The sequence below is a fragment of the Coffea eugenioides genome, chromosome 2 (assembly GCF_003713205.1).
Source record: "Coffea eugenioides isolate CCC68of chromosome 2, Ceug_1.0, whole genome shotgun sequence".
In the NCBI taxonomy this organism is placed as follows: domain Eukaryota; kingdom Viridiplantae; phylum Streptophyta; class Magnoliopsida; order Gentianales; family Rubiaceae; genus Coffea; species Coffea eugenioides.
This window is the reverse complement of record NC_040036.1, coordinates 72,624,253-72,630,339: the sequence shown is the minus strand read 5'-3', so window position 1 is coordinate 72,630,339 and position 6,087 is coordinate 72,624,253.

The window sequence follows — 6,087 nt, the reverse complement described above, 5'->3', positions numbered from 1 at the left end:
GAGTGGGATGAATCGTGTAGGAATGCCTTTACAAGCATCAAAATGTATCTCATGAATCCTCCAGTTTTGGCTGCACCCATCTCAGGAAAACCATTGATTCTCTATATTTCCGCTCAAGAACGGTCGGTTGGGGCCTTACTTGCTCAAGAAAACGATGAAGGTAAGGAGAATGCACTGTATTACTTGAGCCGGATGATGACATCTAATGAGTTGAACTACTCGCCCATCGAGAAGTTGTGTTTGGCACTTATATTTGTCATTCAGAAGTTGAAACATTACTTTCAAGCACACACTATTCGACTCATATCTAAGTCTAATCCCATTAAATACGTCATGGCAAAACCTGTACTGTCTGATCGACTCGCGAGATGGTACCTCCAGTTTCAACAGTTTGAAATTATTTACGTACCTGCGAAGGCTGTCAAAGGACAAATATTGGCAGACTTTTTAGCCGATCATCCCCTACCTGCCGAGTGGGAGTTGACTGATGAACTTCCCGATGAAGAAGTGTTTATGGTCGAATCTCCGTGGTCGATGTATTTCGATGGAGCCGCGCACCGTGACGGAGCCGGTGCAGGAATTATCTTTCATACTCCTGAAGCAGATATATTGCCATACTCTTTCACTTTAACACGCCGGTGTTCCAACAATGTGGCTGAATATCAGGCGTTGATTCTCGGTCTTGAAACGGCTGTAGACATGAAGCAGTTGCATCTTAGAGTCTACGGTGATTCAAAATTGGTGGTAAATCAACTTCTTGGTGTTTATGATGTCAAGAAACCCGAATTGATCCCATATTATAAGTATGCAAGGCAACTCATGGGATATCTGGGCGATGTCACTATAGAACATATCCCTAGAAATTTCAACCAACAAGCTGACTCTTTGGCAAGGGTGGCGTCCATGATCACTCTACCTTCTCATCGAAATCAGATTTCAATATGTCAAAGTTGGGTCATACCTCCGATGTTTGATGAAGATGATGATGGTGAGGAAGAAAATGCTTATCATATTTTTGTCCATGAGATCGAAAAGGAGGATTGGCGTCATCATCCCTTAATCATGGGAAGTTACCAGAAGATCCCAAGAAAAGGGTTGATATACGTCGTCGAGCACCACGTTTCATTTACTACAAAGGGACGCTTTACCGAAGGTCATTCGATGGGGTGTTTCTACGATGTCTTGGAGAAGATGAGGCCATGCAAGCAATGGAGGAGGCTCACTCTGGGATATGTGGTGCTCACCAATCTGGCCCGAAATTACACTTTCGCATTAAAAGAATGGGATACTACTGGCCAACAATGGTGAAGGACTGTATCGATTTTGCTAGAAGATGTCAAGCTTGTCAATTCCATGGCAATTTCATCCGTCAACCTCCTGAACCATTGCATCCAACTGTAGCTTCTTGGCCGTTCGATGCTTGGGGTTTGGATATAGTTGGACCACTTCCAAAATCTTCTGGCGGACACATTTTCATTTTGGCGGCGACAGATTATTTCTCAAAGTGGGCCGAAGCGGTTCCTCTAAGAGAGGTCAAAAAGGAGAATGTAGTAGATTTCATTCGCTTGCACATCATTTATCGGTATGGAGTCCCGCGTATATCATCACCGATAATGGTAAGCCTTTTTGCAATGTAGCAATGAACAAACTTTGCGAAAAGTTTCATTTCAAACAATACAATTCGTCCATGTACTACGCTGCCGCAAACGGACTCGCTGAAGCATTCAACAAGACCTTATGTAATCTGTTGAAGAAAATCGTGGATAAATCGAAAAGGGATTGGCATCTTCGGATTGGAGAAGCGCTTTGGGCATACAGAACTACTTTTCGAACTCCCACACAAGCAACCCCATATGCGCTTGTTTACGGTGTTGAAGCTGTTCTTCCACTTGAGTGTCAAATACCTTCGCTAAGAATTGCAATTCAAGAAGGGCTCAGTGGAGAAGATAATGTTCGTCTTCGCCTCGAGGAATTAGAAGCACTCGACGAAAAGAGATTGGAAGCTCAGCAACGGATTGAGTGTTATCAGGCTCGCCTTTCAAAGGCATTCAATAAGCACGTTCGACCCCGCTCTTTTCAAATTGGAGAGTTAGTGCTCGCCGTTCGGAGACCAATCATTCTCACTCATGGGGGACAAAGAAAGTTTACTCCTAAGTGGGATGGTCCATATGTCGTTCGAGAAGTATATACAAATGGCTCATACAAGTTGGTTGCTGAAGATGGATTAATGGTTGGCCCCATCAATGGCAAGTACCTAAAAAGGTACTATGCATAATCGGAACCGCGCGATGCTCCTGGCCCGCATGAGCTAAAACTGTGGATGGCAACCACCAATGGTGTAGTATGTGGTAAAACTGCTGAAACACTCCACCAAATCTAAGGTGGTAAACAAATAGATACTCCTGGCCCGCATGAGGTTAAAATGTGAACGGCAGGAACTACGTGTGACTTGATTCCCTTGTTGGGATACGTAGGCAGCTTAGAGGGCAACTTCTAAGTTCAGTTACACCACTCCAAATCAAATCCTTGTTCCTTGCAAAAAAAAAAAACCTCTCTTTTTCTTTGAGATAAAATGCTAAATTTAAAAGTTCTTTTCTCTTAAAAAAAAAAACAACAAGAGATAAGAAATAAAAAGCATTTTATTATTCAAAAGAAAAACTCATTACATGGAAGAAATGAGTGATAAAATAATTCAAGGAAAAGAAGAACATGGTGGAAAGTCTAAATATCAAATTTGCATTCCACTACAGCTACTTTATATGATTCAAGTGCAGATTTCATGTCTTCAAATTCCTTCATTGCGTCATCAGTCATGATGCTAGTATTTTCAATGGAAGATAACTCATCATGCGCTTGGGTTATTTCAGCCTGGATCTCCTTGAAGGTCTCATGCTTTTGATCGATAGTCGAACTGATTTCCAAGCCTTGTTTCTCCAAACTGATGAGTTCCTGTTGCAGAACCTTCTTCCTGTCTTCAATGGACTGCAACTTTTCTTCAAGACTTTGCAAGTGACAAGTTAGTCCTTCTTCCTTTGCCTTAACTCTCTCGAGTTGGATGGTCGCGTTGGAAAGGAGTTCTGCATGTGTTTCTTTGCTCATCCTTTCCCACGATGAGGATGCCAGAACATCATATGCCTCCGCCTTGGCAAACAATTCCATCAAGTGATCTTTTAAAGGGAGACCATTGGTAGGATCCGTTCTTGTGATTTCCGCAATGATTTCCTCTGCACACTCTTTTAAAGAAGAGATCTGCTCAGTTGGAGTGTCAAGAATCTGTCCACGAAAATCCATCCACAAACTCTGCAAGTACTTCCTTCGATGCGCCTGGATCAATTTTTGACCATGAAATTCTGAAACCAATGCTACCTTAGGTCTTTTTCGGATTTCATGCAAATTAGTCAGCTCCTTCTTTGACAAGGCACCTCCACTGGGGGCAAGTTGTTTTGGGGTGCTGATAACGACTTCGTCACCTTTCTTGTTTGAAATTATAGCATCAGTCTCAAGTTCAAGTGGTGAGTTGGTACCAACATCTTCTTGGTGGAATTCAAGAAGTGGGGGCTAGAAAAAAAAATGTTATGAGGGTTTAAAAAAGAAAAAAAAAAAGAGGAAAATATGATTAGCTTAAGTGACGACACTCCAACCGACGGTGGTGAAAAGGAAACTTAATCCAAATCAGAAGATGTCCTCTTCTTCGATCGGTTCCAATGACGGTCTTGGCTACTACTACCACTCACCAACGAATGAGTTCCTCTTTGGATAGGTTCAATGCCCTGAGCTTGAGTCCCTTACTGTTCTATAGTCTCGATAGAATCACGATTGTCCATCGTTTCAATCTCGACATCTTCTTCTGTGTGAGTCACCGATAAGGATTTTGAAGCTTTGGGCGGCGTCTTCTTTGCTGGAATCACCGGTTGCGCCTTTTTGATGGCCTGTCGAGAGTCCTTTGAAGACTTGTTCTTTGTGACAATGTTTTGTGAGGGACTACTAGTAATTTTGTTCTTTGGTAAGGTGGATGAGGTAAGACCCGTTACGATCTCTATAGCTCCATCATGATGCACTGGCTCATTGGCGGGGGTAATCTTACCCTTCTTCGATGACTACTGAGGGATCTTAACGGTGAATTTAAAACAAGTTGAAAAGACGCTATTTGATCGAGTCGACCACCAGGCGTCGTAGTCTTTTGTGATCAACGGATGTTTCCTGTGCATAGGTATAGTCACCCGAGATCGCGTTTGCGTGCGAACTGAGGAATCCCATAGTTGAATGGCCTCACCCAAAGTATAAGTGTGAGTGATCTCTTTCAAATTATTCGGGATGTCCTGACAGAAGCCAAATTGCCTGCTAAACCTGTAAGGATTATATTTTTCAATAATGAAAGTATTGTCCTTACGTAAAGTTAAATGGCAGGAGCGTTGACTAATGAAGTAACTCGTGAGTCTTGATGATAAGGATCCATCATCGATCAGCACTTTTTCTTCATTCTCGGTCCAGCACAGTTTGGGAAGCATCAGAGGGTTCACTTCTTTGAAGAGTTCCTCAGCTTCTGATTTACCATGGAATATTGCCATTTTCTCGCCACTAAATCTCGTCATGCGCGCGTGGTGGCTACTCACTTGATTGTTCTCATAATATACGTCAAAGTATTGGCCAATCCAAGCATAGACGTAATGGATTGGAAAAGTTACCCCACATTCTCCAAGGTTAGGGGCGTGGGCGATCTCCCTCAACCCATGATATATGCTCGCAAGGACGGGAATTGCAAGACAAAATCTTTTCCCTGTAGCCATTAAGCATGCAACCTTGAAGACACTTGGGCGAATACGGTCGACCTTTTTGCTTGGCAAAAGGAACTTGCAAATCCAACACGCTATGAATGCCGCAATATAGGTTTCCTTTCTTAGAGACCCTGGGATACCCAGGGTGTCAAAAGGGACATTGAAGTCATTCGTATCGGCAAGGTCGTAAGGCTCCACGCTTCCAGAAGGGTTGTAAGTCATTTTTGGTTTAGATGTGGTCTTCCTTCTATTCACTCTACTCGGAGGAGCCCTATACCTAGCCTCTCCTTTGAACCAGAAGCGAATCCAGTCCTTCATCCATACTCCTTGGTCATTCGTCCAGAGGTGGTAGTAAGCCGAAAAAATATGCCTGCAACTCTCAGGGAGAAGTGGTTTCCCTTCTTTGTCACGAGTGAGGAGCTCCAGCGCCGAAGGAACAACTTCATCGAAAAACGTGCCGTCGATCGAAAGGCCACCGAGTCGATAAAGGTCCTAAAGTGTGATGGACAACTCCCCAACGGGCGTATGGAGCGTGTTCGTCGAGGGACACCAATATTTGAAGAAGGCCCGCAAGATATTTTCACAGCGGTCGTAGGAGTATCTCGACGCGTAGACGGCTTCAAATATGCCAGCGCGTGTGAGTATGTCTTTATACCTTCCAAGCATATCCTCAACCCACTCCCAATAATGGGAGGTGAAGCACGCCTCATCGAAGAAGGATGAAGGGGTTTTCCATGTAGCTTTGTCAACATTGAATCCCACGAACGGAAGAGTGAATTTGGCTATTTCTGGATCTCCATTGTGAAGTGACGAGTTTAATACGACCACTTCTTCTTCCCTCGATGTAGTGGAGAAAGTCGACGGTGCCACCACTTCCTTGATCCACTTGCTAGTCCAATCTTCGAGATGAAAGCATCCTTCAAGGGGTATGAAGGATTCAGCGAGCGGGCCGATTGCTGGTTTGTAAACATGTAGTGACAAGCTCTTTGATTGAGTTCCTCCCCGTTCATCCGTCAGTGAAATATGCGGCACTGGCACGGCGTAGTCCTTAATTTGCATGATTGCTGGAATTTTGTAAAAGAAAATATTAGAGGATGCAGGAGCTTCGTGCAAGAAGTTTGGTAATTAAATTACCCAATTGGTTGCCTCTTCTCAAATCCCCGGAATTGTTTCGAACCCCTCTTCAAGCGCGGCGTAAGTTGTCTACAAAGAGGCAAGTTGACAAAGTTTAGATCAAAATCATGTATAGTAGGAATATTTGAGGGGCAAAAAAAAAAAAAAAAATTAAGGTCAGAGTTCTAGCAAAAAGAAG